This window comes from Schistocerca piceifrons, unplaced genomic scaffold, assembly GCF_021461385.2.
Source record: "Schistocerca piceifrons isolate TAMUIC-IGC-003096 unplaced genomic scaffold, iqSchPice1.1 HiC_scaffold_1772, whole genome shotgun sequence".
Lineage (NCBI taxonomy): Eukaryota > Metazoa > Arthropoda > Insecta > Orthoptera > Acrididae > Schistocerca > Schistocerca piceifrons.
Genome location: NW_025727648.1, coordinates 577,437 through 604,474, shown reverse-complemented (window position 1 = coordinate 604,474; position 27,038 = coordinate 577,437). Strand labels below are relative to the sequence as shown.

The following is a 27,038-nucleotide window of genomic DNA, read 5'->3' as shown; positions in this document are numbered from 1 at the left end:
CTTCTAACGTAGATCTTTCGAAAAAAGCGGTCAATGATATAAAAAATTATGAATGGGTTCGGTATTTAAGAAATGCTCTCGCAAATGAATAGTGCGAATGGTGCTATTAAAGTAGGCACCAGAAACTGCTGCTTTTGGCAGTCTCCGGAGAATGCCGACGTGGAATACTTAGTTCTTGTGATGTATTTTCTACCCCTGGTAGAGACCCTCGCGGTTGTCGTCGTCGTCGTCGTCGCCGCCGCTTTGGTAATAGCGGCAACTCGCCATTGTATGACATAGGGTGAGGCACCTTCTGCAAGCGACTGAGATGGCAGTAAGCGATTGAAGCTGATTTGCAACCTCTTGTTTGATCAGCGTCACAAGGGCTTGAATGTAACTTGCGATGGGACACAGCAAGAAGTAGCGTCGCCTTTTTAGTACTGAAATTGGAGATGGAGAATTGCGTCAAAGATGGGAAATTCATTCCGGCAAGCGTACAAATGGTGACAATGAGGTGTGTGTGGGGAAGCATATTGCGCCAGTGACCGTGTGGCCTAATGGATAAGCCGTCGGACTTCGGATCCGAAGATTGCAGGTTCGAATCCTGTCACGGTCGAGTTTTTCCAGTTCTGCAAAAGATGCATGCTGTTTTACTGAGTTGTTTGAGTACTACAAATCTAGTTGAAAGTTGCTGCTGTCCGCTTCCTGGCTGCAAACCGGCGTCTACCTGAAGCTCAAGCAAGACAAAGGGGTTGTGTAGCGAAATTTTCGGCACAGTGCCGATCAGGAGAGATTTTTGGAACTACTGCGTCTGACTCAGGACCCAAGAGCTACGCCACAGGCGTCTGCGCACAGTCGAGCATGTGTGTTGAATAATGGTGCTGATAGCCACGTATCATTTCAAGTAGATTTGATGCCTTTCGGAAAATTTATTTCATTGAATAGGAATTGTAGCTCATTTGTGGCAGCAGGAAATAAGCTGTAGTCAAAAGGATCTTCCATAGATGGTCGCAGGTCGCATAAATACTGTATGGCTCGTGACGCGTTGTGTGGAGCCCGGCTAGCTCAGTCGGTAGAGCATGAGACTCTTAATCTCAGGGTCGTGGGTTCGAGCCCCACGCTGGGCGGCGCAAAATTTTGTGTCTACGCGGATGCAACCTGCGCCCCTCTCGTGAGCCTTGCGTAATGAACGTAACGGGTTACGACGATGCCTAGCTTCGTATGAATATCAGAGGAATGGTTTTTGAAGCTGAAAGTAGCTCTGAAATGAAATAAAAGTGTTGTTTTGGAATTTTAGGCGTACATCGATATCGTGTGAGATGTGTAGGAAAGCAGCAGCTGTGCTAACTAAATACAAATAATGGTCGCTAATGCGGTGCGTTTCCAGCTGAAGGGCTCCGATTGACTGGTACATAAGATTGAAGTACCCGAAATGTGCACTAGGCGGCGCCTCCTTAGCTCAGTGGCAGAGCGCTGGTCTAGTAAACCAGAGGTCGTGAGTTCGATCCTCACAGGAGGCAAAAGAATTTTGTAACAGCCCCTTCTAACGTAGATCTTTCGAAAAAAGCGGTCAAGGATATAAAAAATTATGAATGGGTTCGGTATTTAAGAAATGCTCTCGCAAATGAATAGTGCGAACGGTGCTATTAAAGTAGGCACCAGAAACTGCTGCTTTCGGCAGTCTCCGGAGAATGCCGACGTGGAATACTTAGTTCTTGTGATGTGTTTTCTACCCCTGGTAGAGACCCTCGCGGTTGTCGTCGTCGTCGTCGTCGGCGTCGGCGCCGCCGCCGCTTTGGTAATAGAGGCAACTCGCCATTGTATGACATAGGGTGAGGTACCTTCTGCAAGCGACTGAGATGGCAGTAAGCGATTGAAGCTAATTTGCAACCTCTTGTTTGATCAGCGTCACAAGGGCTTGAATGTAACTTGCGATGGGACACAGCAAGAAGTAGCGTCGCCTTTTTAGTACTGAAATTGGTGATGGAGAATTGCGTCAAAGATGGGAAATTCATTCCGGCAAGCGTACAAATGGCGACAATGAGGTGTGTGTGGGGAAGCATATTGCGCCAGTGACCGTGTGGCCTAATGGATAAGGCGTCGGACTTCGGATCCGAAGATTGCAGGTTCGAATCCTGTCACGGTCGAGTTTTTCCAGTTCTGCAAAAGATGCATGCTGTTTTACTGAGGTGTTTGAATACTACAAATCTAGTTGAAAGTTGCTGCTGTCCGCTTCCTGGCTGCAAACCGGCGTCTACCTGAAGCTCAAGCAAGACAAAGGGGTTGTGTAGCGAAATTTTCGGCACAGTGCCGATCAGGAGAGATTTTTGGAACTACTGCGTCTGACTCAGGACCCAAGAGCTACGCCACAGGCGTCTGCGCACAGTCGAGCATGTGTGTTGAATAATGGTGCTGATAGCCACGTATCATTTCAAGTAGATTTGATGCCTTTCGGAAAATTTATTTCATTGAATAGGAATTGTAGCTCATTTGTGGCAGCAGGAAATAAGCTGTAGTCAAAAGGATCTTCCATAGATGGTCGCAGGTCGCATAAATACTGAATGGCTCGTGACGCGTTGTGTGGAGCCCGGCTAGCTCAGTCGGTAGAGCATGAGACTCTTAATCTCAGGGTCGTGGGTTCGAGCCCCACGCTGGGCGGCGCAAAATTTTGTGTCTACGCGGATGCAACCTGCGCCCCTCTCGTGAGCCTTGCGTAATGAACGTAACGGGTTACGACGATGCCTAGCTTCGTATGAATATCAGAGGAATGGTTTTTGAAGCTGAAAGTAGCTCTGAAATGAAATAAAAGTGTTGTTTTGGAATTTTAGGCGTACATCGATATCGTGTGAGATGTGTAGGAAAGCAGCAGCTGTGCTAACTAAATACAAATAATGGTCGCTAATGCGGTGCGTTTCCAGCTGAAGGGCTCCGATTGACTGGTCCATAAGATTGAAGTACCCGAAATGTGCACTAGGCGGCGCCTCCTTAGCTCAGTGGCAGAGCGCTGATCTAGTAAACCAGAGGTCGTGAGTTCGATCCTCACAGGAGGCAAAAGAATTTTGTAACAGCCCCTTCTAACGTAGATCTTTCGAAAAAAGCGGTCAAGGATATAAAAAATTATGAATGGGTTCGGTATTTAAGAAATGCTCTCGCAAATGAATAGTGCGAACGGTGCTATTAAAGTAGGCACCAGAAACTGCTGCTTTTGGCAGTCTCCGGAGAATGCCGACGTGGAATACTTAGTTCTTGTGATGTGTTTTCTACCCCTGGTAGAGACCCTCGCGGTTTTCGTCGTCGTCGTCGGCGCCGCCGCCGCTTTGGTAATAGAGGCAACTCGCCATTGTATGACATAGGGTGAGGTACCTTCTGCAAGCGACTGAGATGGCAGTAAGCGATTGAAGCTAATTTGCAACCTCTTGTTTGATCAGCGTCACAAGGGCTTGAATGTAACTTGCGATGGGACACAGCAAGAAGTAGCGTCGCCTTTTTAGTACTGAAATTGGTGATGGAGAATTGCGTCAAAGATGGGAAATTCATTCCGGCAAGCGTACAAATGGCGACAATGAGGTGTGTGTGGGGAAGCATATTGCGCCAGTGACCGTGTGGCCTAATGGATAAGGCGTCGGACTTCGGATCCGAAGATTGCAGGTTCGAATCCTGTCACGGTCGAGTTTTTCCAGTTCTGCAAAAGATGCATGCTGTTTTACTGAGTTGTTTGAATACTACAAATCTAGTTGAAAGTTGCTGCTGTCCGCTTCCTGGCTGCAAACCGGCGTCTACCTGAAGCTCAAGCAAGACAAAGGGGTTGTGTAGCGAAATTTTCGGCACAGTGCCGATCAGGAGAGATTTTTGGAACTACTGCGTCTGACTCAGGACCCAAGAGCTACGCCACAGGCGTCTGCGCACAGTCGAGCATGTGTGTTGAATAATGGTGCTGATAGCCACGTATCATTTCAAGTAGATTTGATGCCTTTCGGAAAATTTATTTCATTGAATAGGAATTGTAGCTCATTTGTGGCAGCAGGAAATAAGCTGTAGTCAAAAGGATCTTCCATAGATGGTCGCAGGTCGCATAAATACTGAATGGCTCGTGACGCGTTGTGTGGAGCCCGGGTAGCTCAGTCGGTAGAGCATGAGACTCTTAATCTCAGGGTCGTGGGTTCGAGCCCCACGCTGGGCGGCGCAAAATTTTGTGTCTACGCGGATGCAACCTGCGCCCCTCTCGTGAGCCTTGCGTAATGAACGTAACGGGTTACGACGATGCCTAGCTTCGTATGAATATCAGAGGAATGGTTTTTGAAGCTGAAAGTAGCTCTGAAATGAAATAAAAGTGTTGTTTTGGAATTTTAGGCGTACATCGATATCGTGTGAGATGTGTAGGAAAGCAGCAGCTGTGCTAACTAAATACAAATAATGGTCGCTAATGCGGTGCGTTTCCAGCTGAAGGGCTCCGATTGACTGGTCCATAAGATTGAAGTACCCGAAATGTGCACTAGGCGGCGCCTCCTTAGCTCAGTGGCAGAGCGCTGGTCTAGTAAACCAGAGGTCGTGAGTTCGATCCTCACAGGAGGCAAAAGAATTTTGTAACAGCCCCTTCTAACGTAGATCTTTCGAAAAAAGCGGTCAAGGATATAAAAAATTATGAATGGGTTCGGTATTTAAGAAATGCTCTCGCAAATGAATAGTGCGAACGGTGCTATTAAAGTAGGCACCAGAAACTGCTGCTTTTGGCAGTCTCCGGAGAATGCCGACGTGGAATACTTAGTTCTTGTGATGTGTTTTCTACCCCTGGTAGAGACCCTCGCGGTTGTCGTCGTCGTCGTCGGCGCCGCCGCCGCTTTGGTAATAGAGGCAACTCGCCATTGTATGACATAGGGTGAGGCACCTTCTGCAAGCGACTGAGATGGCAGTAAGCGATTGAAGCTGATTTGCAACCTCTTGTTTGATCAGCGTCACAAGGGCTTGAATGTAACTTGCGATGGGACACAGCAAGAAGTAGCGTCGCCTTTTTAGTACTGAAATTGGTGATGGAGAATTGCGTCAAAGATGGGAAATTCATTCCGGCAAGCGTACAAATGGCGACAATGAGGTGTGTGTGGGGAAGCATATTGCGCCAGTGACCGTGTGGCCTAATGGATAAGGCGTCGGACTTCGGATCCGAAGATTGCAGGTTCGAATCCTGTCACGGTCGAGTTTTTCCAGTTCTGCAAAAGATGCATGCTGTTTTACTGAGTTGTTTGAGTACTACAAATCTAGTTGAAAGTTGCTGCTGTCCGCTTCCTGGCTGCAAACCGGCGTCTACCTGAAGCTCAAGCAAGACAAAGGGGTTGTGTAGCGAAATTTTCGGCACAGTGCCGATCAGGAGAGATTTTTGGAACTACTGCGTCTGACTCAGGACCCAAGAGCTACGCCACAGGCGTCTGCGCACAGTCGAGCATGTGTGTTGAATAATGGTGCTGATAGCCACGTATCATTTCAAGTAGATTTGATGCCTTTCGGAAAATTTATTTCATTGAATAGGAATTGTAGCTCATTTGTGGCAGCAGGAAATAAGCTGTAGTCAAAAGGATCTTCCATAGATGGTCGCAGGTCGCATAAATACTGTATGGCTCGTGACGCATTGTGTGGAGCCCGGCTAGCTCAGTCGGTAGAGCATGAGACTCTTAATCTCAGGGTCGTGGGTTCGAGCCCCACGCTGGGCGGCGCAAAATTTTGTGTCTACGCGGATGCAACCTGCGCCCCTCTCGTGAGCCTTGCGTAATGAACGTAACGGGTTACGACGATGCCTAGCTTCGTATGAATATCAGAGGAATGGTTTTTGAAGCTGAAAGTAGCTCTGAAATGAAATAAAAGTGTTGTTTTGGAATTTTAGGCGTACATCGATATCGTGTGAGATGTGTAGGAAAGCAGCAGCTGTGCTAACTAAATACAAATAATGGTCGCTAATGCGGTGCGTTTCCAGCTGAAGGGCTCCGATTGACTGGTCCATAAGATTGAAGTACCCGAAATGTGCACTAGGCGGCGCCTCCTTAGCTCAGTGGCAGAGCGCTCGTCTAGTAAACCAGAGGTCGTGAGTTCGATCCTCACAGGAGGCAAAAGAATTTTGTAACAGCCCCTTCTAACGTAGATCTTTCGAAAAAAGCGGTCAAGGATATAAAAAATTATGAATGGGTTCGGTATTTAAGAAATGCTCTCGCAAATGAATAGTGCGAACGGTGCTATTAAAGTAGGCACCAGAAACTGCTGCTTTTGGCAGTCTCCGGAGAATGCCGACGTGGAATACTTAGTTCTTGTGATGTGTTTTCTACCCCTGGCAGAGACCCTCGCGGTTGTCGTCGTCGTCGTCGGCGCCGCCGCCGCTTTGGTAATAGAGGCAACTCGCCATTGTATGACATAGGGTGAGGCACCTTCTGCAAGCGACTGAGATGGCAGTAAGCGATTGAAGCTGATTTGCAACCTCTTGTTTGATCAGCGTCACAAGGGCTTGAATGTAACTTGCGATGGGACACAGCAAGAAGTAGCGTCGCCTTTTTAGTACTGAAATTGGTGATGGAGAATTGCGTCAAAGATGGGAAATTCATTCCGGCAAGCGTACAAATGGCGACAATGAGGTGTGTGTGGGGAAGCATATTGCGCCAGTGACCGTGTGGCCTAATGGATAAGGCGTCGGACTTCGGATCCGAAGATTGCAGGTTCGAATCCTGTCACGGTCGAGTTTTTCCAGTTCTGCAAAAGATGCATGCTGTTTTACTGAGTTGTTTGAATACTACAAATCTAGTTGAAAGTTGCTGCTGTCCGCTTCCTGGCTGCAAACCGGCGTCTACCTGAAGCTCAAGCAAGACAAAGGGGTTGTGTAGCGAAATTTTCGGCACAGTGCCGATCAGGAGAGATTTTTGGAACTACTGCGTCTGACTCAGGACCCAAGAGCTACGCCACAGGCGTCTGCGCACAGTCGAGCATGTGTGTTGAATAATGGTGCTGATAGCCACGTATCATTTCAAGTAGATTTGATGCCTTTCGGAAAATTTATTTCATTGAATAGGAATTGTAGCTCATTTGTGGCAGCAGGAAATAAGCTGTAGTCAAAAGGATCTTCCATAGATGGTCGCAGGTCGCATAAATACTGTATGGCTCGTGACGCGTTGTGTGGAGCCCGGCTAGCTCAGTCGGTAGAGCATGAGACTCTTAATCTCAGGGTCGTGGGTTCGAGCCCCACGCTGGGCGGCGCAAAATTTTGTGTCTACGCGGATGCAACCTGCGCCCCTCTCGTGAGCCTTGCGTAATGAACGTAACGGGTTACGACGATGCCTAGCTTCGTATGAATATCAGAGGAATGGTTTTTGAAGCTGAAAGTAGCTCTGAAATGAAATAAAAGTGTTGTTTTGGAATTTTAGGCGTACATCGATATCGTGTGAGATGTGTAGGAAAGCAGCAGCTGTGCTAACTAAATACAAATAATGGTCGCTAATGCGGTGCGTTTCCAGCTGAAGGGCTCCGATTGACTGGTCCATAAGATTGAAGTACCCGAAATGTGCACTAGGCGGCGCCTCCTTAGCTCAGTGGCAGAGCGCTGGTCTAGTAAACCAGAGGTCGTGAGTTCGATCCTCACAGGAGGCAAAAGAATTTTGTAACAGCCCCTTCTAACGTAGATCTTTCGAAAAAAGCGGTCAAGGATATAAAAAATTATGAATGGGTTCGGTATTTAAGAAATGCTCTCGCAAATGAATAGTGCGAACGGTGCTATTAAAGTAGGCACCAGAAACTGCTGCTTTTGGCAGTCTCCGGAGAATGCCGACGTGGAATACTTAGTTCTTGTGATGTGTTTTCTACCCCTGGTAGAGACCCTCGCGGTTGTCGTCGTCGTCGTCGTCGGCGCCGCCGCCGCTTTGGTAATAGAGGCAACTCGCCATTGTATGACATAGGGTGAGGCACCTTCTGCAAGCGACTGAGATGGCAGTAAGCGATTGAAGCTGATTTGCAACCTCTTGTTTGATCAGCGTCACAAGGGCTTGAATGTAACTTGCGATGGGACACAGCAAGAAGTAGCGTCGCCTTTTTAGTACTGAAATTGGAGATGGAGAATTGCGTCAAAGATGGGAAATTCATTCCGGCAAGCGTACAAATGGCGACAATGAGGTGTGTGTGGGGAAGCATATTGCGCCAGTGACCGTGTGGCCTAATGGATAAGGCGTCGGACTTCGGATCCGAAGATTGCAGGTTCGAATCCTGTCCCGGTCGAGTTTTTCCAGTTCTGCAAAAGATGCATGCTGTTTTACTGAGTTGTTTGAGTACTACAAATCTAGTTGAAAGTTGCTGCTGTCCGCTTCCTGGCTGCAAACCGGCGTCTACCTGAAGCTCAAGCAAGACAAAGGGGTTGTGTAGCGAAATTTTCGGCACAGTGCCGATCAGGAGAGATATTTGGAACTACTGCGTCTGACTCAGGACCCAAGAGCTACGCCACAGGCGTCTGCGCACAGTCGAGCATGTGTGTTGAATAATGGTGCTGATAGCCACGTATCATTTCAAGTAGATTTGATGCCTTTCGGAAAATTTATTTCATTGAATAGGAATTGTAGCTCATTTGTGGCAGCAGGAAATAAGCTGTAGTCAAAAGGATCTTCCATAGATGGTCGCAGGTCGCATAAATACTGTATGGCTCGTGACGCGTTGTGTGGAGCCCGGCTAGCTCAGTCGGTAGAGCATGAGACTCTTAATCTCAGGGTCGTGGGTTCGAGCCCCACGCTGGGCGGCGCAAAATTTTGTGTCTACGCGGATGCAACCTGCGCCCCTCTCGTGAGCCTTGCGTAATGAACGTAACGGGTTACGACGATGCCTAGCTTCGTATGAATATCAGAGGAATGGTTTTTGAAGCTGAAAGTAGCTCTGAAATGAAATAAAAGTGTTGTTTTGGAATTTTAGGCGTACATCGATATCGTGTGAGATGTGTAGGAAAGCAGCAGCTGTGCTAACTAAATACAAATAATGGTCGCTAATGCGGTGCGTTTCCAGCTGAAGGGCTCCGATTGACTGGTCCATAAGATTGAAGTACCCGAAATGTGCACTAGGCGGCGCCTCCTTAGCTCAGTGGCAGAGCGCTCGTCTAGTAAACCAGAGGTCGTGAGTTCGATCCTCACAGGAGGCAAAAGAATTTTGTAACAGCCCCTTCTAACGTAGATCTTTCGAAAAAAGCGGTCAAGGATATAAAAAATTATGAATGGGTTCGGTATTTAAGAAATGCTCTCGCAAATGAATAGTGCGAACGGTGCTATTAAAGTAGGCACCAGAAACTGCTGCTTTTGGCAGTCTCCGGAGAATGCCGACGTGGAATACTTAGTTCTTGTGATGTGTTTTCTACCCCTGGTAGAGACCCTCGCGGTTGTCGTCGTCGTCGTCGGCGCCGCCGCCGCTTTGGTAATAGAGGCAACTCGCCATTGTATGACATAGGGTGAGGCACCTTCTGCAAGCGACTGAGATGGCAGTAAGCGATTGAAGCTGATTTGCAACCTCTTGTTTGATCAGCGTCACAAGGGCTTGAATGTAACTTGCGATGGGACACAGCAAGAAGTAGCGTCGCCTTTTTAGTACTGAAATTGGTGATGGAGAATTGCGTCAAAGATGGGAAATTCATTCCGGCAAGCGTACAAATGGCGACAATGAGGTGTGTGTGGGGAAGCATATTGCGCCAGTGACCGTGTGGCCTAATGGATAAGGCGTCGGACTTCGGATCCGAAGATTGCAGGTTCGAATCCTGTCCCGGTCGAGTTTTTCCAGTTCTGCAAAAGATGCATGCTGTTTTACTGAGTTGTTTGAGTACTACAAATCTAGTTGAAAGTTGCTGCTGTCCGCTTCCTGGCTGCAAACCGGCGTCTACCTGAAGCTCAAGCAAGACAAAGGGGTTGTGTAGCGAAATTTTCGGCACAGTGCCGATCAGGAGAGATTTTTGGAACTACTGCGTCTGACTCAGGACCCAAGAGCTACGCCACAGGCGTCTGCGCACAGTCGAGCATGTGTGTTGAATAATGGTGCTGATAGCCACGTATCATTTCAAGTAGATTTGATGCCTTTCGGAAAATTTATTTCATTGAATAGGAATTGTAGCTCATTTGTGGCAGCAGGAAATAAGCTGTAGTCAAAAGGATCTTCCATAGATGGTCGCAGGTCGCATAAATACTGTATGGCTCGTGACGCGTTGTGTGGAGCCCGGCTAGCTCAGTCGGTAGAGCATGAGACTCTTAATCTCAGGGTCGTGGGTTCGAGCCCCACGCTGGGCGGCGCAAAATTTTGTGTCTACGCGGATGCAACCTGCGCCCCTCTCGTGAGCCTTGCGTAATGAACGTAACGGGTTACGACGATGCCTAGCTTCGTATGAATATCAGAGGAATGGTTTTTGAAGCTGAAAGTAGCTCTGAAATGAAATAAAAGTGTTGTTTTGGAATTTTAGGCGTACATCGATATCGTGTGAGATGTGTAGGAAAGCAGCAGCTGTGCTAACTAAATACAAATAATGGTCGCTAATGCGGTGCGTTTCCAGCTGAAGGGCTCCGATTGACTGGTCCATAAGATTGAAGTACCCGAAATGTGCACTAGGCGGCGCCTCCTTAGCTCAGTGGCAGAGCGCTGGTCTAGTAAACCAGAGGTCGTGAGTTCGATCCTCACAGGAGGCAAAAGAATTTTGTAACAGCCCCTTCTAACGTAGATCTTTCGAAAAAAGCGGTCAAGGATATAAAAAATTATGAATGGGTTCGGTATTTAAGAAATGCTCTCGCAAATGAATAGTGCGAACGGTGCTATTAAAGTAGGCACCAGAAACTGCTGCTTTTGGCAGTCTCCGGAGAATGCCGACGTGGAATACTTAGTTCTTGTGATGTGTTTTCTACCCCTGGTAGAGACCCTCGCGGTTGTCGTCGTCGTCGTCGGCGCCGCCGCCGCTTTGGTAATAGAGGCAACTCGCCATTGTATGACATAGGGTGAGGCACCTTCTGCAAGCGACTGAGATGGCAGTAAGCGATTGAAGCTGATTTGCAACCTCTTGTTTGATCAGCGTCACAAGGGCTTGAATGTAACTTGCGATGGGACACAGCAAGAAGTAGCGTCGCCTTTTTAGTACTGAAATTGGAGATGGAGAATTGCGTCAAAGATGGGAAATTCATTCCGGCAAGCGTACAAATGGCGACAATGAGGTGTGTGTGGGGAAGCATATTGCGCCAGTGACCGTGTGGCCTAATGGATAAGGCGTCGGACTTCGGATCCGAAGATTGCAGGTTCGAATCCTGTCACGGTCGAGTTTTTCCAGTTCTGCAAAAGATGCATGCTGTTTTACTGAGTTGTTTGAGTACCAAATCTAGTTGAAAGTTGCTGCTGTCCGCTTCCTGGCTGCAAAACCGGCGTCTACCTGAAGCTCAAGCAAGACAAAGGGGTTGTGTAGCGAAATTTTCGGCACAGTGCCGATCAGGAGAGATTTTTGGAACTACTGCGTCTGACTCAGGACCCAAGAGCTGCGCCAACAGGCGTCTGCGCACAGTCGAGCATGTGTGTTGAATAATGGTGCTGATAGCCACGTATCATTTCAAGTAGATTTGATGCCTTTCGGAAAATTTATTTCATTGAATAGGAATTGTAGCTCATTTGTGGCAGCAGGAAATAAGCTGTAGTCAAAAGGATCTTCCATAGATGGTCGCAGGTCGCATAAATACTGTATGGCTCGTGACGCGTTGTGTGGAGCCCGGCTAGCTCCAGTCGGTAGAGCATGAGACTCTTAATCTCAGGGTCGTGGGTTCGAGCCCCCACGCTGGGCGGCGCAAAATTTTGTGTCTACGCGGATGCAACCTGCGCCCCTCTCGTGAGCCTTGCGTAATGAACGTAACGGGTTACGACGATGCCTAGCTTCGTATGAATATCAGAGGAATGGTTTTTGAAGCTGAAAGTAGCTCTGAAATGAAATAAAAGTGTTGTTTTGGAATTTTAGGCGTACATCGATATCGTGTGAGATGTGTAGGAAAGCAGCAGCTGTGCTAACTAAATACAAATAATGGTCGCTAATGCGGTGCGTTTCCAGCTGAAGGGCTCCGATTGACTGGTCCATAAGATTGAAGTACCCGAAATGTGCACTAGGCGGCGCCCTCCTTAGCTCAGTGGCAGAGCGCTGGTCTAGTAAACCAGAGGTCGTGAGTTCGATCCTCACAGGAGGCAAAAGAATTTTGTAACAGCCCCTTCTAACGTAGATCTTTCGAAAAAAAGCGGTCAAGGATATAAAAAATTATGAATGGTTCGGTATTTAAGAAATGCTCTCGCAAATGAATAGTGCGAATGGTGCTATTAAAGTAGGCACCAGAAACTGCTGCTTTTGGCAGTCTCCGGAGAATGCCGACGTGGAATACTTAGTTCTTGTGATGTATTTTCTACCCCTGGTAGAGACCCTCGCGGTTGTCGTCGTCGTCGGCGCCGCCGCCGCTTTGGTAATAGAGGCAACTCGCCATTGTATGACATAGGGTGAGGCACCTTCTGCAAGCGACTGAGATGGCAGTAAGCAATTGAAGCTGATTTGCAACCTCTTGTTTGATCAGCGTCACAAGGGCTTGAATGTAACTTGCGATGGGACACAGCAAGAAGTAGCGTCGCCTTTTTAGTACTGAAATTGGAGATGGAGAATTGCGTCAAAGATGGAAATTCATTCCGGCAAGCGTACAAATGGCGACAATGAGGTGTGTGTGGGGAAGCATATTGCGCCAGTGACCGTGTGGCCTAATGGATAAGGGCGTCGGACTTCGGATCCGAAGATTGCAGGTTCGAATCCTGTCACGGTCGAGTTTTTCCAGTTCTGCAAAAGATGCATGCTGTTTTACTGAGTTGTTTGAGTACTACAAATCTAGTTGAAAGTTGCTGCTGTCCGCTTCCTGCTGCAAACCGCCGTCTACCTGAAGCTCAAGCAAGACAAAGGGGTTGTGTAGCGAAATTTCGGGCACAGTGCCGATCAGGAGAGATTTTTGGAACTACTGCGTCTGACTCAGGACCCAAGAGCTGCGCCACAGGCGTCTGCGCACAGTCGAGCATGTGTGTTGAATAATGGTGCTGATAGCCACGTATCATTTCAAGTAGATTTGATGCCTTTCGGAAAATTTATTTCATTGAATAGGAATTGTAGCTCATTTGTGGCAGCAGGAAATAAGCTGTAGTCAAAAGGATCTTCATAGATGGTCGCAAGGTCGCATAAATACTGTATGGCTCGTGACGCGTTGTGTGGAGCCCGGCTAGCTCAGTCGGTAGAGCATGAGACTCTTAATCTCAGGGTCGTGGGTTCGAGCCCCCACGCTGGGCGGCGCAAAATTTTGTGTCTACGCGGATGCAACCTGCGCCCCTCTCGTGAGCCTTGCGTAATGAACGTAACGGGTTACGACGATGCCTAGCTTCGTATGAATATCAGAGGAATGGTTTTTGAAGCTGAAAGTAGCTCTGAAATGAAATAAAAAGTGTTGTTTTGGAATTTTAGGCGTACATCGATATCGTGTGAGATGTGTAGGAAAGCAGCAGCTGTGCTAACTAAATACAAATAATGGTCGCTAATGCGGTGCGTTTCCAGCTGAAGGCTCCGATTGACTGGTCCATAAGATTGAAGTACCCGAAATGTGCACTAGGCGGCGCCCTCCTTAGCTCAGTGGCAGAGCGCTCTGGTCTAGTAAACCAGAGGTCGTGAGTTCGATCGTCACAGGAGGCGAAAGAATTTTGTAACAGCCCCTTCTAACGTAGATCTTTCGAAAAAAGCGGTCAAGTATATAAAAAATTATGAATGGGTTCGGTATTTAAGAAATGCTCTCGCAAATGAATAGTGCGAATGGTGCTATTAAAGTAGGCACCAGAAACTGCTGCTTTTGGCAGTCTCCGGAGAATGCCGACGTGGAATACTTAGTTCTTGTGATGTATTTTCTACCCCTGTAGAGACCCTCGCGGTTGTCGTCGTCGTCGGCGCCGCCGCCGCTTTGGTAATAGAGGCAACTCGCCATTGTATGACATAGGGTGAGGCACCTTCTGCAAGCGACTGAGATGGCAGTAAGCAATTGAAGCTGATTTGCAACCTCTTGTTTGATCAGCGTCACAAGGGCTTGAATGTAACTTGCGATGGGACACAGCAAGAAGTAGCGTCGCCTTTTTAGTACTGAAATTGGAGATGGAGAATTGCGTCAAAGATGGGAAATTCCATTCCGGCAAGCGTACAAATGGCGACAATGAGGTGTGTGTGGGGAAGCATATTGCGCCAGTGACCGTGTGGCCTAATGAATAAGGCGTCGGACTTCGGATCCGAAGATTGCAGGTTCGAATCCTGTCACGGTCGAGTTTTTCCAGTTCTGCAAAAGATGCATGCTGTTTTACTGAGTTGTTTGAGTACTACAAATCTAGTTGAAAGTTGCTGCTGTCCGCTTCCTGGCTGCAAACCGGCGTCTACCTGAAGCTCAAGCAAGACAAAGGGGTTGTGTAGCGAAATTTTCGGCAACAGTGCCGATCAGGAGAGATTTTTGGAACTACTGCGTCTGACTCAGGACCCAAGAGCTGCGCCACAGGCGTCTGCGCACAGTCGAGCATGTGTGTTGAATAATGGTGCTGATAGCCACGTATCATTTCAAGTAGATTTGATGCCTTTCGGAAAATTTATTTCATTGAATAGGAATTGTAGCTCATTTGTGGCAGCAGGAAATAAGCTGTAGTCAAAAGGATCTTCCATAGATGGTCGCAGGTCGCATAAATACTGTATGGCTCGTGACGCGTTGTGTGGAGCCCGGCCTAGCTCAGTCGGTAGAGCATGAGACTCTTAATCTCAGGGTCGTGGGTTCGAGCCCCACGCTGGGCGGCGCAAAATTTTGTGTCTACGCGGATGCAACCTGCGCCCCTCTCGTGAGCCTTGCGTAATGAACGTAACGGGTTACGACGATGCCTAGCTTCGTATGAATATCAGAGGAATGGTTTTTGAAGCTGAAAGTAGCTCTGAAATGAAATAAAAGTGTTGTTTTGGAATTTTAGGCGTACATCGATATCGTGTGAGATGTGTAGGAAAGCAGCAGCTGTGCTAACTAAATACAAATAATGGTCGCTAATGCGGTGCGTTTCCAGCTGAAGGGCTCCGATTGACTGGTCCATAAGATTGAAGTACCCGAAATGTGCACTAGGCGGCGCCTCCTTAGCTCAGTGGCAGAGCGCTGGTCTAGTAAACCAGAGGTCGTGAGTTCGATCCTCACAGGAGGCAAAAGAATTTTGTAACAGCCCCTTCTAACGTAGATCTTTCGAAAAAAGCGGTCAAGGATATAAAAAATTATGAATGGGTTCGGTATTTAAGAAATGCTCTCGCAAATGAATAGTGCGAATGGTGCTATTAAAGTAGGCACCAGAAACTGCTGCTTTTGGCAGTCTCCGGAGAATGCCGACGTGGAATACTTAGTTCTTGTGATGTATTTTTCTACCCCTGGTAGAGGACCCTCGCGGTTGTCGTCGTCGTCGGCGCCGCCGCCGCTTTGGTAATAGAGGCAACTCGCCATTGTATGACATAGGGTGAGGCACCTTCTGCAAGCGACTGAGATGGCAGTAAGCAATTGAAGCTGATTTGCAACCTCTTGTTTGATCAGCGTCACAAGGGCTTGAATGTAACTTGCGATGGGACACAGCAAGAAGTAGCGTCGCCTTTTTAGTACTGAAATTGGAGATGGAGAATTGCGTCAAAGATGGGAAATTCATTCCGGCAAGCGTACAAATGGCGACAATGAGGTGTGTGTGTGGGGAAGCATATTGCGCCAGTGACCGTGTGGCCTAATGGATAAGGCGTCGGACTTCGGATCCGAAGATTGCAGGTTCGAATCCTGTCACGGTCGAGTTTTTCCAGTTCTGCAAAAGATGCATGCTGTTTTACTGAGTTGTTTGAGTACTACAAATCTAGTTGAAAGTTGCTGCTGTCCGCTTCCTGGCTGCAAACCGGCGTCTACCTGAAGCTCAAGCAAGACAAAGGGGTTGTGTAGCGAAATTTTCGGCACAGTGCCGATCAGGAGAGATTTTTGGAACTACTGCGTCTGACTCAGGACCCAAGAGCTGCGCCACAGGCGTCTGCGCACAGTCGAGCATGTGTGTTGAATAATGGTGCTGATAGCCACGTATCATTTCAAGTAGATTTGATGCCTTTCGGAAATTTATTTCATTGAATAGGAATTGTAGCTCATTTGTGGCAGCAGGAAATAAGCTGTAGTCAAAAGGATCTTCCATAGATGGTCGCAGGTCGCATAAATACTGTATGGCTCGTGACGCGTCTGTGTGGAGCCCGGCTAGCTCAGTCGGTAGAGCATGAGACTCTTAATCTCAGGGTCGTGGGTTCGAGCCCCACGCTGGGCGGCGCAAAATTTTGTGTCTACGCGGATGCAACCTGCGCCCCTCTCGTGAGCCTTGCGTAATGAACGTAACGGGTTACGACGATGCCTAGCTTCGTATGAATATCAGAGGAATGGTTTTTGAAGCTGAAAGTAGCTCTGAAATGAAATAAAAGTGTTGTTTTGGAATTTTAGGCGTACATCGATATCGTGTGAGATGTGTAGGAAAGCAGCAGCTGTGCTAACTAAATACAAATAATGGTCGCTAATGCGGTGCGTTTCCAGCTGAAGGGCTCCGATTGACTGGTCCATAAGATTGAAGTACCCGAAATGTGCACTAGGCGGCGCCTCCTTAGCTCAGTGGCAGAGCGCTGGTCTAGTAAACCAGAGGTCGTGAGTTCGATCCTCACAGGAGGCAAAAGAATTTTGTAACAGCCCCTTCTAACGTAGATCTTTCGAAAAAAGCGGTCAAGGATATAAAAAATTATGAATGGGTTCGGTATTTAAGAAATGCTCTCGCAAATGAATAGTGCGAATGGTGCTATTAAAGTAGGCACCAGAAACTGCTGCTTTTGGCAGTCTCCGGAGAATGCCGACGTGGAATACTTAGTTCTTGTGATGTATTTTCTACCCCTGGTAGAGACCCTCGCGGTTGTCGTCGTCGTCGGCGCCGCCGCCGCTTTGGTAATAGAGGCAACTCGCCATTGTATGACATAGGGTGAGGCACCTTCTGCAAGCGACTGAGATGGCAGTAAGCAATTGAAGCTGATTTGCAACCTCTTGTTTGATCAGCGTCACAAGGGCTTGAATGTAACTTGCGATGGGACACAGCAAGAAGTAGCGTCGCCTTTTTAGTACTGAAATTGGAGATGGAGAATTGCGTCAAAGATGGGAAATTCATTCCGGCAAGCGTACAAATGGCGACAATGAGGTGTGTGTGGGGAAGCATATTGCGCCAGTGACCGTGTGGCCTAATGGATAAGGCGTCGGACTTCGGATCCGAAGATTGCAGGTTCGAATCCTGTCACGGTCGAGTTTTTCCAGTTCTGCAAAAGATGCATGCTGTTTTACTGAGTTGTTTGAGTACTACAAATCTAGTTGAAAGTTGCTGCTGTCCGCTTCCTGGCTGCAAACCGCCGTCTACCTGAAGCTCAAGCAAGACAAAGGGGTTGTGTAGCGAAATTTTCGGCACAGTGCCGATCAGGAGAGATTTTTGGAACTACTGCGTCTGACTCAGGACCCAAGAGCTGCGCCACAGGCGTCTGCGCACAGTCGAGCATGTGTGTTGAATAATGGTGGCTGATAAGCCACGTATCATTTCAAGTAGATTTGATGCCTTTCGGAAAATTTATTTCATTGAATAGGAATTGTAGCTCATTTGTGGCAGCAGGAAATAAGCTGTAGTCAAAAGGATCTTCCATAGATGGTCGCAGGTCGCATAAATACTGTATGGCTCGTGACGCGTTGTGTGGAGCCCGGCTAGCTCAGTCGGTAGAGCATGAGACTCTTAATCTCAGGGTCGTGGGGTTCGAGCCCCACGCTGGGCGGCGCAAAATTTTGTGTCTACGCGGATGCAACCTGCGCCCCTCTCGTGAGCCTTGCGTAATGAACGTAACGGGTTACGACGATGCCTAGCTTCGTATGAATATCAGAGAATGGTTTTTTGAAGCTGAAAGTAGCTCTGAAATGAAATAAAAGTGTTGTTTTGGAATTTTAGGCGTACATCGATATCGTGTGAGATTCGTGTAGGAAAGCAGCAGCTGTGCTAACTAAATACAAATAATGGTCGCTAATGCGGTGCGTTTCCAGCTGAAGGGCTCCGATTGACTGGTCCATAAGATTGAAGTACCCGAAATGTGCACTAGGCGGCGCCTCCTTAGCTCAGTGGCAGAGCGCTGGTCTAGTAAACCAGAGGTCGTGAGTTCGATCCTCACAGGAGGCAAAAGAATTTTGTAACAGCCCCTTCTAACGTAGATCTTTCGAAAAAAGCGGTCAAGGATATAAAAAATTATGAATGGGTTCGGTATTTAAGAAATGCTCTCGCAAATGAATAGTGCGAATGGTGCTATTAAAGTAGGCCACCAGAAACTGCTGCTTTTGGCAGTCTCCGGAGAATGCCGACGTGGAATACTTAGTTCTTGTGATGTATTTTCTACCCCTGGTAGAGACCCTCGCGGTTGTCGTCGTCGTCGGCGCCGCCGCCGCTTTGGTAATAGAGGCAACTCGCCAATTGTATGACATAGGGTGAGGCACCTTCTGCAAGCGACTGAGATGGCAGTAAGCAATTGAAGCTGATTTGCAACCTCTTGTTTGATCAGCGTCACAAGGGCTTGAATGTAACTTGCGATGGGACACAGCAAGAAGTAGCGTCGCCTTTTTAGTACTGAAATTGGAGATGGGAGAATTGCGTCAAAGATGGGAAATTCATTCCGGCAAGCGTACAAATTGGCGACAATGAGGTGTGTGTGGGGAAGCATATTGCGCCAGTGACCGTGTGGCCTAATGGATAAGGCGTCGGACTTCGGATCCGAAGATTGCAGGTTCGAATCCTGTCACGGTCGAGTTTTTCCAGTTCTGCAAAAGATGCATGCTGTTTTACTGAGTTGTTTGAGTACTACAAATCTAGTTGAAAGTTGCTGCTGTCCGCTTCTCTGGCTGCAAACCGCCGTCTACCTGAAGCTCAAGCAAGACAAAGGGGTTGTGTAGCGAATTTTCGGCACAGTGCCGATCAGGAGAGATTTTTGGAACTACTGCGTCTGACTCAGGACCCAAGAGCTGCGCCACAGGCGTCTGCGCACAGTCGAGCATGTGTGTTGAATAATGGTGCTGATTAGCCACGTATCATTTCAAGTAGATTTGATGCCTTTCGGAAAATTTATTTCATTGAATAGGGAATTGTAGCTCATTTGTGGCAGCAGGAAATAAGCTGTAGTCAAAAGGATCTTCCATAGATGGGTCGCAGGTCGCATAAATACTGTATGGCTCGTGACGCGTTGTGTGGAGCCCGGCTAGCTCAGTCGGTAGAGCATGAGACTCTTAATCTCAGGGGTCGTGGGTTCGAGCCCCACGCTGGGCGGCGCAAAATTTTGTGTCTACGCGGATGCAACCTGCGCCCCTCTCGTGAGCCTTGCGTAATGAACGTAACGGGTTACGACGATGCCTAGCTTCGTATGAATATCAGAGGAATGGTTTTTGAAGCTGAAAGTAGCTCTGAAATGAAATAAAAGTGTTGTTTTGAATTTTAGGCGTACATCGATATCGTGTGAGATGTGTAGGAAAGCAGCAGCTGTGCTAACTAAATACAAATAATGGTCGCTAATGCGGTGCGTTTCCAGCTGAAGGGCTCCGATTGACTGGTCCATAAGATTGAAGTACCCGAAATGTGCACTAGGCGGCGCCTCCTTAGCTCAGTGGCAGAGCGCTGGTCTAGTAAACCAGAGGTCGTGAGTTCGATCCTCACAGGAGGCAAAAGAATTTTGTAACAGCCCCTTCTAACGTAGATCTTTCGAAAAAAGCGGTCAAGGATATAAAAAATTATGAATGGGTTCGGTATTTAAGAAATGCTCTCGCAAATGAATAGTGCGAATGGTGCTATTAAAGTAGGCACCAGAAACTGCTGCTTTTGGCAGTCTCCGGAGAATGCCGACGTGGAATACTTAGTTCTTGTGATGTATTTTCTACCCCTGGTAGAGACCCTCGCGGTTGTCGTCGTCGTCGACGCCGCCGCCGCTTTGGTAATAGAGGCAACTCGCCATTGTATGACATAGGGTGAGGCACCTTCTGCAAGCGACTGAGATGGCAGTAAGCAATTGAAGCTGATTTGCAACCTCTTGTTTGATCAGCGTCACAAGGGCTTGAATGTAACTTGCGATGGGGACACAGCAAGAAGTAGCGTCGCCTTTTTAGTACTGAAATTGGAGATGGAGAATTGCGTCAAAGATGGGAAATTCATTCCGGCAAGCGTACAAATGGCGACAATGAGGTGTGTGTGGGGAAGCATATTGCGCCAGTGACCGTGTGGCCTAATGGATAAGGCGTCGGACTTCGGATCCGAAGATTGCAGGTTCGAATCCTGTCACGGTCGAGTTTTTCCAGTTCTGCAAAAGATGCATGCTGTTTTACTGAGTTGTTTGAGTACTACAAATCTAGTTGAAAGTTGCTGCTGTCCGCTTCCTGGCTGCAAACCGCCGTCTACCTGAAGCTCAAGCAAGACAAAGGGGTTGTGTAGCGAAATTTTCGGCACAGTGCCGATCAGGAGAGATTTTTGGAACTACTGCGTCTGACTCAGGACCCAAAGAGCTGCGCCACAGGCGTCTGCGCACAGTCGAGCATGTGTGTTGAATAATGGTGGCTGATAGCCACGTATCATTTCAAGTAGATTTGATGCCTTTCGGAAAATTTATTTCATTGAATAGGAATTGTAGCTCATTTGTGGCAGCAGGAAATAAGCTGTAGTCAAAAGGATCTTCCATAGATGGTCGCAGGTCGCATAAATACTGTATGGCTCGTGACGCGTTGTGTGGAGCCCGGCTAGCTCAGTCGGTAGAGCATGAGACTCTTAATCTCAGGGGTCGTGGGTTCGAGCCCCACGCTGGGCGCGCGCCAAAATTTTGTGTCTACGCGGATGCAACCTGCGCCCTCTCGTGAGCCCTTGCGTAATGAACGTAACGGGTTACGACGATGCCTAGCTTCGTATGAATATCAGAGGAATGGTTTTTGAAGCTGAAAGTAGCTCTGAAATGAAATAAAAGTGTTGTTTTGGAATTTAGGCGTACATCGATATCGTGTGAGATGTGTAGGAAAGCAGCAGCTGTGCTAACTAAATACAAATAATGGTCGCTAATGCGGTGCGTTTCCAGCTGAAGGGCTCCGATTGACTGGTCCATAAGATTGAAGTACCCGAAATGTGCACTAGGCGGCGCCTCCTTAGCTCAGTGGCAGAGCGCTGGTCTAGTAAACCAGAGGTCGTGAGTTCGATCCTCACAGGAGGCAAAAGAATTTTGTAACAGCCCCTTCTAACGTAGATCTTTCGAAAAAAGCGGTCAAGGATATAAAAAATTATGAATGGGTTCGGTATTTAAGAAATGCTCTCGCAAATGAATAGTGCGAATGGTGCCTATTAAAGTAGGCACCAGAAACTGCATGCTTTTGGCAGTCTCCGGAGAATGCCGACGTGGAATACTTAGTTCTTGTGATGTATTTTCTACCCCTGGTAGAGACCCTCGCGGTTGTCGTCGTCGTCGGCGCCGCCGCCGCTTTGGTAATAGAGGCAACTCGCCATTGTATGGACTAGGGTGAGGCACCTTCTGCCAAGCGACTGAGATGGCAGTAAGCAATTGAAGCTGATTTGCAACCTCTTGTTTGATCAGCGTCACAAGGGCTTGAATGTAACTTGCGATGGGACACAGCAAGAAGTAGCGTCGCCTTTTTAGTACTGAAATTGGAAGATGGAGAATTGCGTCAAAGATGGGAAATTCATTCCGGCAAGCGTAACAAATGGCGACAATGAGGTGTGTGTTGGGGAAGCATATTGCGCCAGTGACCGTGTGGCCTAATGGATAAGGCGTCGGACTTCGGATCCGAAGATTGCAGGTTCGAATCCTGTCGACGGTCGAGTTTTTCCAGTTCTGCAAAAGATGCATGCTGTTTTACTGAGTTGTTTGAGTACTACAAATCTAGTTGAAAGTTGCTGCTGTCCGCTTCCTGGCTGCAAACCGCGTCTACCTGAAGCTCAAGCAAGACAAAGGGGTTGTGTAGCGAAATTTTCGGCACAGTGCCGATCAGGAGAGATTTTTTGGAACTACTGCGTCTGACTCAGGACCCAAGAGCTGCGCCACAGGCGTCTGCGCACAGTCGAGCATGTGTGTTGAATAATGGTGCTGATAGCCACGTATCATTTCAAGTAGATTTGATGCCTTTCGGAAAATTTATTTCATTGATAGGAATTGTAGCTCATTTGTGGCAGCAGGAAATAAGCTGTAGTCAAAAGGATCTTCCATAGATGGTCGCAGGTCGCATAAATACTGTATGGCTCGTGACGCGTTGTGTGGAGCCCGGCTAGCTCAGTCGGTAGAGCATGAGACTCTTAATCTCAGGGTCGTGGGTTCGAGCCCCACGCTGGGCGGCGCAAAATTTTGTGTCTACGCGGATGCAACCTGCGCCCCTCTCGTGAGCCTTGCGTAATGAACGTACGGGTTAACGACGATGCCTAGCTTCGTATGAATATCAGAGGAATGGTTTTTGAAGCTGAAAGTAGCTCTGAAATGAAATAAAAGTGTTGTTTTGGAATTTTAGGCGTACATGCGATATCGTGTGAGATGTGTAGGAAAGCAGCAGCTGTGCTAACTAAATACAAATAATGGTCGCTAATGCGGTGCGTTTCCAGCTGAAGGGCTCCGATTGACTGGTCCATAAGATTGAAGTACCCGAAATGTGCACTAGGCGGCGCCTCCTTAGCTCAGTGGCAGAGCGCTGGTCTAGTAAACCAGAGGTCGTGAGTTCGATCGTCACAGGAGGCGAAAGAATTTTGTAACAGCCCCTTCTAACGTAGATCTTTCGAAAAAAGCGGTCAAGTATAAAAAAATTATGAATGGGTTCGGTATTTAAGAAATGCTCTCGCAAATGAATAGTGCGAATGGGTGCTATTAAAGTAGGCACCAGAAACTGCTGCTTTTGGCAGTCTCCGGAGAATGCCGACGTGGAATACTTAGTTCTTGTGATGTATTTTCTACCCCTGGTAGAGACCCTCGCGGTTTGTCGTCGTCGTCGGCGCCGCCGCCGCTTTGGTAATAGAGGCAACTCGCCATTGTATGACATAGGGTGAGGCAGCTTCTGCAAGCGACTGAGATGGCAGTAAGCAATTGAAGCTGATTTGCAACCTCTTGTTTGATCAGCGGTCACAAGGGCTTGAATGTAACTTGCGATGGGACACAGCAAGAAGTAGCGTCGCCTTTTTAGTACTGAAATTGGAGATGGAGAATTGCGTCAAAGATGGGAAATTCATTCCGGCAAGCGTACAAATGGCGACAATGAGGTGTGTGTGGGGAAGCATATTGCGCCAGTGACCGTGTGGGCCTAATGAATAAGGCGTCGGACTTCGGATCCGAAGATTGCAGGTTCGAATCCTGTCACGGTCGAGTTTTTCCAGTTCTGCAAAAGATGCATGCTGTTTTACTGAGTTGTTGAGTTACTACAAATCTAGTTGAAAGTTGCTGCTGTCCGCTTCCTGGCTGCAAACCGGCGTCTACCTGAAGCTCAAGCAAGACAAAGGGGTTGTGTAGCGAAATTTTCGGCACAGTGCCGATCAGGAGAGATTTTTGGAACTACTGCGTCTGACTCAGGACCCAAGAGCTGCGCCACAGGCGTCTGCGCACAGTCGAGCATGTGTGTTGAATAATGGTGCTGATAGCCACGTATCATTTCAAGTAGATTTGATGCCTTTCGGAAAATTTATTTCATTGAATAGGAATTGTAGCTCATTTGTGGCAGCAGGAAATAAGCTGTAGTCAAAAGGATCTTCCATAGATGGTCGCAGGTCGCATAAATACTGTATGGCTCGTGACGCGTTGTGTGGAGCCCGGCTAGCTCAGTCGGTAGAGCATGAGACTCTTAATCTCAGGGTCGTGGGTTCGAGCCCCACGCTGGGCGGCGCAAAATTTTGTGTCTACGCGGATGCAACCTGCCGCCCTCTCGTGAGCCTTGCGTAATGAACGTAACGGGTTACGACGATGCCTAGCTTCGTATGATATCAGAGGAATGGTTTTTGAAGCTGAAAGTAGCTCTGAAATGAAATAAAAGTGTTGTTTTGGAATTTTAGGCGTACATCGATATCGTGTGAGATGTGTAGGAAAGCAGCAGCTGTGCTAACTAAATACAAATAATGGTCGCTAATGCGGTGCGTTTCCAGCTGAAGGGCTCCGATTGGACTGGTCCATAAGATTGAAGTACCCGAAATGTGCACTAGGCGGCGCCTCCTTAGCTCAGTGGCAGAGCGCTGGTCTAGTAAACCAGAGGTCGTGAGTTCGATCGTCACAGGAGGCGAAAGAATTTTGTAACAGCCCCCTTCTAACGTAGATCTTTCGAAAAAAGCGGTCAAGTATATAAAAAATTATGAATGGGTTCGGTATTTAAGAAATGCTCTCGCAAATGAATAGTGCGAATGGTGCTATTAAAGTAGGCACCAGAAACTGCTGCTTTTGGCAGTCTCCGGAGAATGCCGACGTGGAATACTTAGTTCTTGTGATGTATTTTCTACCCCTGGTAGAGACCCTCGCGGTTGTCGTCGTCGTCGGCGCCGCCGCCGCTTTGGTAATAGAGGCAACTCGCCATTGTATGACATAGGGTGAGGCACCTTCTGCAAGCGACTGAGATGGCAGTAAGCAATTGAAGCTGATTTGCAACCTCTTGTTTGATCAGCGTCACAAGGGCTTTGAATGTAACTTGCGATGGGACACAGCAAGAAGTAGCGTCGCCTTTTTAGTACTGAAATTGGAGATGGAGAATTGCGTCAAAGATGGGAAATTCATTCCGGCAAGCGTACAAATGGCGACAATGAGGTGTGTGTGGGGGGAAGCATATTGCGCCAGTGACCGTGTGGCCTAATGAATAAGGCGTCGGACTTCGGATCCGAAGATTGCAGGTTCGAATCCTGTCACGGTCGAGTTTTTCCAGTTCTGCAAAAGATGCATGCTGTTTTACTGAGTTGTTTGAGTACTACAAATCTAGTTGAAAGTTGCTGCTGTCCGCTTCCTGGCTGCAAACCGGCGTCTACCTGAAGCTCAAGCAAGACAAAGGGGTTGTGTAGCGAAATTTTCTGCACAGTGCCGATCAGGAGGAGATTTTTGGAACTACTGCGTCTGACTCAGGACCCAAGAGCTGCGCCACAGGCGTTCTGCGCACAGTCGAGCATGTGTGTTGAATAATGGTGCTGATAGCCACGTATCATTTCAAGTAGATTTGATGCCTTTCGGAAAATTTATTTCATTGAATAGGGAATTGTAGCTCATTTGTGGCAGCAGGAAATAAGCTGTAGTCAAAAGGATCTTCCATAGATGGTCGCAGGTCGCATAAATACTGTATGGCTCGTGACGCGTTGTGTGGAGCCCGGCTAGCTCAGTCGGTAGAGCATGAGACTCTTAATCTCAGGGTCGTGGGTTCGAGCCCCACGCTGGGGCGGCGCAAAATTTTGTGTCTACGCGGATGCAACCTGCGCCCCTCTCGTGAGCCTTGCGTAATGAACGTAACGGGGTTACGACGATGCCTAGCTTCGTATGAATATCAGAGGAATGGTTTTTGAAGCTGAAAGTAGCTCTGAAATGAAATAAAAGTGTTGTTTGGAATTTTAGGCGTACATCGATATCGTTGTGAGATGTGTAGGAAAGCAGCAGCTGTGCTAACTAAATACAAATAATGGTCGCTAATGCGGTGCGTTTCCAGCTGAAGGGCTCCGATTGACTGGTCCATAAGATTGAAGTACCCGAAATGTGCACTAGGCGGCGCCTCCTTAGCTCAGTGGCAGAGCGCTGGTCTAGTAAACCAGAGGTCGTGAGTTCGATCCTCACAGGAGGCAAAAGAATTTTGTAACAGCCCCTTCTAACGTAGATCTTTCGAAAAAAGCGGTCAAGGGATATAAAAAATTATGAATGGGTTCGGTATTTAAGAAATGCTCTCGCAAATGAATAGTGCGAATGGTGCTATTAAAGTAGGCACCAGAAACTGCTGCTTTTGGCAGTCCTCCGGAGAATGCCGACGTGGAATACTTAGTTCTTGTGATGTATTTTCTACCCCTGGTAGAGGACCCTCGCGGTTGTCGTCGTCGTCGTCGGCGCCGCCGCCGCTTTGGTAATAGAGGCAACTCGCCATTGTATGACATAGGGTGAGGCACCTTCTGCAAGCGACTGAGATGGCAGTAAGCATTGAAGCTGATTTGCAACCTCTTGTTTGATCAGCGTCACAAGGGCTTGAATGTAACTTGCGATGGGACACAGGCAAGAAGTAGCGTCGCCTTTTTAGTACTGAAATTGGAGATGGAGAATTGCGTCAAAGATGGGAAATTCATTCCGGCAAGCGTACAAATGGCGACAATGAGGGTGTGTGTGGGGAAGCATATTGCGCCAGTGACCGTGTGGCCTAATGGATAAGGCGTCCGGACTTCGGATCCGAAGATTGCAGGTTCGAATCCTGTCACGGTCGAGTTTTTCCAGTTCTGCAAAAGATGCATGCTGTTTTACTGAGTTGTTTGAGTACATACAAATCTAGTTGAAAGTTGCTGCTGTCCGCTTCCTGGCTGCAAACCGGCGTCTACCTGAAGCTCAAGCAAGACAAAGGGGTTGTGTAGCGAAATTTTCGGCACAGTGCCGATCAGGAGAGATTTTTGGAACTACTGCGTTCTGACTCAGGACCCAAGAGCTGCGCCACAGGCGTCTGCGCACAGTCGAGCATGTGTGTTGAATAATGGTGCTGGATAGCCACGTATCATTTCAAGTAGATTTGATGCCTTTCGGAAAATTTATTTCATTGAATAGGAATTGTAGCTCATTTGTGGCAGCAGGAAATAAGCTGTAGTCAAAAGGATCTTCCATAGATGGTCGCAGGTCGCATAAATACTGTATGGCTCGTGACGCGTTGTGTGGAGCCCGGCTAGCTCAGTCGGTAGAGCATGAGACTCTTAATCTCAGGGTCGTGGGTTCGAGCCCCACGCTGGGCAGCGCAAAATTTTGTGTC

General features: G+C 47.9%; 53 non-coding genes across 53 annotated transcripts; all 53 read left to right on the top strand.

Annotated features, from left to right (window-relative positions):
* The first annotated feature begins 522 nt into the window (after window positions 1-522).
* Trnar-ucg lies at window positions 523-595 on the top strand. Its single transcript has one exon. It is a non-coding gene; the product is annotated as a tRNA-Arg (tRNA).
* A 438-nt stretch (window positions 596-1,033) lies between these two features.
* On the top strand, window positions 1,034-1,106 carry Trnak-cuu. Its single transcript has one exon. It is a non-coding gene; the product is annotated as a tRNA-Lys (tRNA).
* Window positions 1,107-1,427: 321 nt separating this feature from the next.
* On the top strand, window positions 1,428-1,499 carry Trnat-agu. The gene has a single exon. It is a non-coding gene; the product is annotated as a tRNA-Thr (tRNA).
* Window positions 1,500-2,053: 554 nt separating this feature from the next.
* Window positions 2,054-2,126, top strand: Trnar-ucg. Its single transcript has one exon. It is a non-coding gene; the product is annotated as a tRNA-Arg (tRNA).
* Window positions 2,127-2,564: 438 nt separating this feature from the next.
* On the top strand, window positions 2,565-2,637 carry Trnak-cuu. Its single transcript has one exon. It is a non-coding gene; the product is annotated as a tRNA-Lys (tRNA).
* A 321-nt stretch (window positions 2,638-2,958) lies between these two features.
* On the top strand, window positions 2,959-3,030 carry Trnat-agu. The gene has a single exon. It is a non-coding gene; the product is annotated as a tRNA-Thr (tRNA).
* A 545-nt stretch (window positions 3,031-3,575) lies between these two features.
* Window positions 3,576-3,648, top strand: Trnar-ucg. The gene has a single exon. It is a non-coding gene; the product is annotated as a tRNA-Arg (tRNA).
* Window positions 3,649-4,086: 438 nt separating this feature from the next.
* Window positions 4,087-4,159, top strand: Trnak-cuu. Its single transcript has one exon. It is a non-coding gene; the product is annotated as a tRNA-Lys (tRNA).
* Window positions 4,160-4,480: 321 nt separating this feature from the next.
* Window positions 4,481-4,552, top strand: Trnat-agu. Its single transcript has one exon. It is a non-coding gene; the product is annotated as a tRNA-Thr (tRNA).
* Window positions 4,553-5,097: 545 nt separating this feature from the next.
* Window positions 5,098-5,170, top strand: Trnar-ucg. Its single transcript has one exon. It is a non-coding gene; the product is annotated as a tRNA-Arg (tRNA).
* A 438-nt stretch (window positions 5,171-5,608) lies between these two features.
* Window positions 5,609-5,681, top strand: Trnak-cuu. Its single transcript has one exon. It is a non-coding gene; the product is annotated as a tRNA-Lys (tRNA).
* Window positions 5,682-6,002: 321 nt separating this feature from the next.
* Window positions 6,003-6,074, top strand: Trnat-agu. The gene has a single exon. It is a non-coding gene; the product is annotated as a tRNA-Thr (tRNA).
* A 545-nt stretch (window positions 6,075-6,619) lies between these two features.
* Trnar-ucg lies at window positions 6,620-6,692 on the top strand. Its single transcript has one exon. It is a non-coding gene; the product is annotated as a tRNA-Arg (tRNA).
* Window positions 6,693-7,130: 438 nt separating this feature from the next.
* Trnak-cuu lies at window positions 7,131-7,203 on the top strand. The gene has a single exon. It is a non-coding gene; the product is annotated as a tRNA-Lys (tRNA).
* Window positions 7,204-7,524: 321 nt separating this feature from the next.
* Trnat-agu lies at window positions 7,525-7,596 on the top strand. The gene has a single exon. It is a non-coding gene; the product is annotated as a tRNA-Thr (tRNA).
* A 548-nt stretch (window positions 7,597-8,144) lies between these two features.
* Window positions 8,145-8,217, top strand: Trnar-ucg. The gene has a single exon. It is a non-coding gene; the product is annotated as a tRNA-Arg (tRNA).
* A 438-nt stretch (window positions 8,218-8,655) lies between these two features.
* Window positions 8,656-8,728, top strand: Trnak-cuu. The gene has a single exon. It is a non-coding gene; the product is annotated as a tRNA-Lys (tRNA).
* A 321-nt stretch (window positions 8,729-9,049) lies between these two features.
* Window positions 9,050-9,121, top strand: Trnat-agu. The gene has a single exon. It is a non-coding gene; the product is annotated as a tRNA-Thr (tRNA).
* Window positions 9,122-9,666: 545 nt separating this feature from the next.
* On the top strand, window positions 9,667-9,739 carry Trnar-ucg. The gene has a single exon. It is a non-coding gene; the product is annotated as a tRNA-Arg (tRNA).
* Window positions 9,740-10,177: 438 nt separating this feature from the next.
* Window positions 10,178-10,250, top strand: Trnak-cuu. Its single transcript has one exon. It is a non-coding gene; the product is annotated as a tRNA-Lys (tRNA).
* A 321-nt stretch (window positions 10,251-10,571) lies between these two features.
* Window positions 10,572-10,643, top strand: Trnat-agu. The gene has a single exon. It is a non-coding gene; the product is annotated as a tRNA-Thr (tRNA).
* A 545-nt stretch (window positions 10,644-11,188) lies between these two features.
* Window positions 11,189-11,261, top strand: Trnar-ucg. Its single transcript has one exon. It is a non-coding gene; the product is annotated as a tRNA-Arg (tRNA).
* A 438-nt stretch (window positions 11,262-11,699) lies between these two features.
* Trnak-cuu lies at window positions 11,700-11,774 on the top strand. The gene has a single exon. It is a non-coding gene; the product is annotated as a tRNA-Lys (tRNA).
* Window positions 11,775-12,095: 321 nt separating this feature from the next.
* Window positions 12,096-12,168, top strand: Trnat-agu. The gene has a single exon. It is a non-coding gene; the product is annotated as a tRNA-Thr (tRNA).
* Window positions 12,169-12,709: 541 nt separating this feature from the next.
* Trnar-ucg lies at window positions 12,710-12,783 on the top strand. Its single transcript has one exon. It is a non-coding gene; the product is annotated as a tRNA-Arg (tRNA).
* Window positions 12,784-13,220: 437 nt separating this feature from the next.
* Window positions 13,221-13,294, top strand: Trnak-cuu. The gene has a single exon. It is a non-coding gene; the product is annotated as a tRNA-Lys (tRNA).
* Window positions 13,295-13,615: 321 nt separating this feature from the next.
* On the top strand, window positions 13,616-13,690 carry Trnat-agu. Its single transcript has one exon. It is a non-coding gene; the product is annotated as a tRNA-Thr (tRNA).
* A 542-nt stretch (window positions 13,691-14,232) lies between these two features.
* Window positions 14,233-14,305, top strand: Trnar-ucg. Its single transcript has one exon. It is a non-coding gene; the product is annotated as a tRNA-Arg (tRNA).
* Window positions 14,306-14,744: 439 nt separating this feature from the next.
* Trnak-cuu lies at window positions 14,745-14,818 on the top strand. The gene has a single exon. It is a non-coding gene; the product is annotated as a tRNA-Lys (tRNA).
* A 321-nt stretch (window positions 14,819-15,139) lies between these two features.
* Trnat-agu lies at window positions 15,140-15,211 on the top strand. The gene has a single exon. It is a non-coding gene; the product is annotated as a tRNA-Thr (tRNA).
* Window positions 15,212-15,757: 546 nt separating this feature from the next.
* Trnar-ucg lies at window positions 15,758-15,830 on the top strand. The gene has a single exon. It is a non-coding gene; the product is annotated as a tRNA-Arg (tRNA).
* Window positions 15,831-16,268: 438 nt separating this feature from the next.
* Window positions 16,269-16,341, top strand: Trnak-cuu. The gene has a single exon. It is a non-coding gene; the product is annotated as a tRNA-Lys (tRNA).
* Window positions 16,342-16,662: 321 nt separating this feature from the next.
* Window positions 16,663-16,734, top strand: Trnat-agu. The gene has a single exon. It is a non-coding gene; the product is annotated as a tRNA-Thr (tRNA).
* A 542-nt stretch (window positions 16,735-17,276) lies between these two features.
* Trnar-ucg lies at window positions 17,277-17,349 on the top strand. The gene has a single exon. It is a non-coding gene; the product is annotated as a tRNA-Arg (tRNA).
* Window positions 17,350-17,789: 440 nt separating this feature from the next.
* Window positions 17,790-17,863, top strand: Trnak-cuu. Its single transcript has one exon. It is a non-coding gene; the product is annotated as a tRNA-Lys (tRNA).
* A 323-nt stretch (window positions 17,864-18,186) lies between these two features.
* Trnat-agu lies at window positions 18,187-18,258 on the top strand. The gene has a single exon. It is a non-coding gene; the product is annotated as a tRNA-Thr (tRNA).
* Window positions 18,259-18,804: 546 nt separating this feature from the next.
* Trnar-ucg lies at window positions 18,805-18,877 on the top strand. Its single transcript has one exon. It is a non-coding gene; the product is annotated as a tRNA-Arg (tRNA).
* Window positions 18,878-19,318: 441 nt separating this feature from the next.
* On the top strand, window positions 19,319-19,392 carry Trnak-cuu. Its single transcript has one exon. It is a non-coding gene; the product is annotated as a tRNA-Lys (tRNA).
* A 320-nt stretch (window positions 19,393-19,712) lies between these two features.
* Window positions 19,713-19,784, top strand: Trnat-agu. The gene has a single exon. It is a non-coding gene; the product is annotated as a tRNA-Thr (tRNA).
* A 543-nt stretch (window positions 19,785-20,327) lies between these two features.
* Trnar-ucg lies at window positions 20,328-20,400 on the top strand. The gene has a single exon. It is a non-coding gene; the product is annotated as a tRNA-Arg (tRNA).
* Window positions 20,401-20,840: 440 nt separating this feature from the next.
* On the top strand, window positions 20,841-20,914 carry Trnak-cuu. Its single transcript has one exon. It is a non-coding gene; the product is annotated as a tRNA-Lys (tRNA).
* A 322-nt stretch (window positions 20,915-21,236) lies between these two features.
* Window positions 21,237-21,308, top strand: Trnat-agu. Its single transcript has one exon. It is a non-coding gene; the product is annotated as a tRNA-Thr (tRNA).
* Window positions 21,309-21,856: 548 nt separating this feature from the next.
* Trnar-ucg lies at window positions 21,857-21,930 on the top strand. The gene has a single exon. It is a non-coding gene; the product is annotated as a tRNA-Arg (tRNA).
* Window positions 21,931-22,367: 437 nt separating this feature from the next.
* Window positions 22,368-22,440, top strand: Trnak-cuu. The gene has a single exon. It is a non-coding gene; the product is annotated as a tRNA-Lys (tRNA).
* A 322-nt stretch (window positions 22,441-22,762) lies between these two features.
* Trnat-agu lies at window positions 22,763-22,834 on the top strand. The gene has a single exon. It is a non-coding gene; the product is annotated as a tRNA-Thr (tRNA).
* Window positions 22,835-23,378: 544 nt separating this feature from the next.
* Trnar-ucg lies at window positions 23,379-23,452 on the top strand. The gene has a single exon. It is a non-coding gene; the product is annotated as a tRNA-Arg (tRNA).
* A 438-nt stretch (window positions 23,453-23,890) lies between these two features.
* On the top strand, window positions 23,891-23,963 carry Trnak-cuu. The gene has a single exon. It is a non-coding gene; the product is annotated as a tRNA-Lys (tRNA).
* Window positions 23,964-24,284: 321 nt separating this feature from the next.
* Window positions 24,285-24,356, top strand: Trnat-agu. The gene has a single exon. It is a non-coding gene; the product is annotated as a tRNA-Thr (tRNA).
* Window positions 24,357-24,902: 546 nt separating this feature from the next.
* Trnar-ucg lies at window positions 24,903-24,975 on the top strand. Its single transcript has one exon. It is a non-coding gene; the product is annotated as a tRNA-Arg (tRNA).
* A 441-nt stretch (window positions 24,976-25,416) lies between these two features.
* On the top strand, window positions 25,417-25,490 carry Trnak-cuu. Its single transcript has one exon. It is a non-coding gene; the product is annotated as a tRNA-Lys (tRNA).
* Window positions 25,491-25,812: 322 nt separating this feature from the next.
* Trnat-agu lies at window positions 25,813-25,884 on the top strand. The gene has a single exon. It is a non-coding gene; the product is annotated as a tRNA-Thr (tRNA).
* Window positions 25,885-26,433: 549 nt separating this feature from the next.
* Window positions 26,434-26,507, top strand: Trnar-ucg. Its single transcript has one exon. It is a non-coding gene; the product is annotated as a tRNA-Arg (tRNA).
* A 441-nt stretch (window positions 26,508-26,948) lies between these two features.
* On the top strand, window positions 26,949-27,021 carry Trnak-cuu. The gene has a single exon. It is a non-coding gene; the product is annotated as a tRNA-Lys (tRNA).
* The last annotated feature ends 17 nt before the right edge of the window (window positions 27,022-27,038 follow it).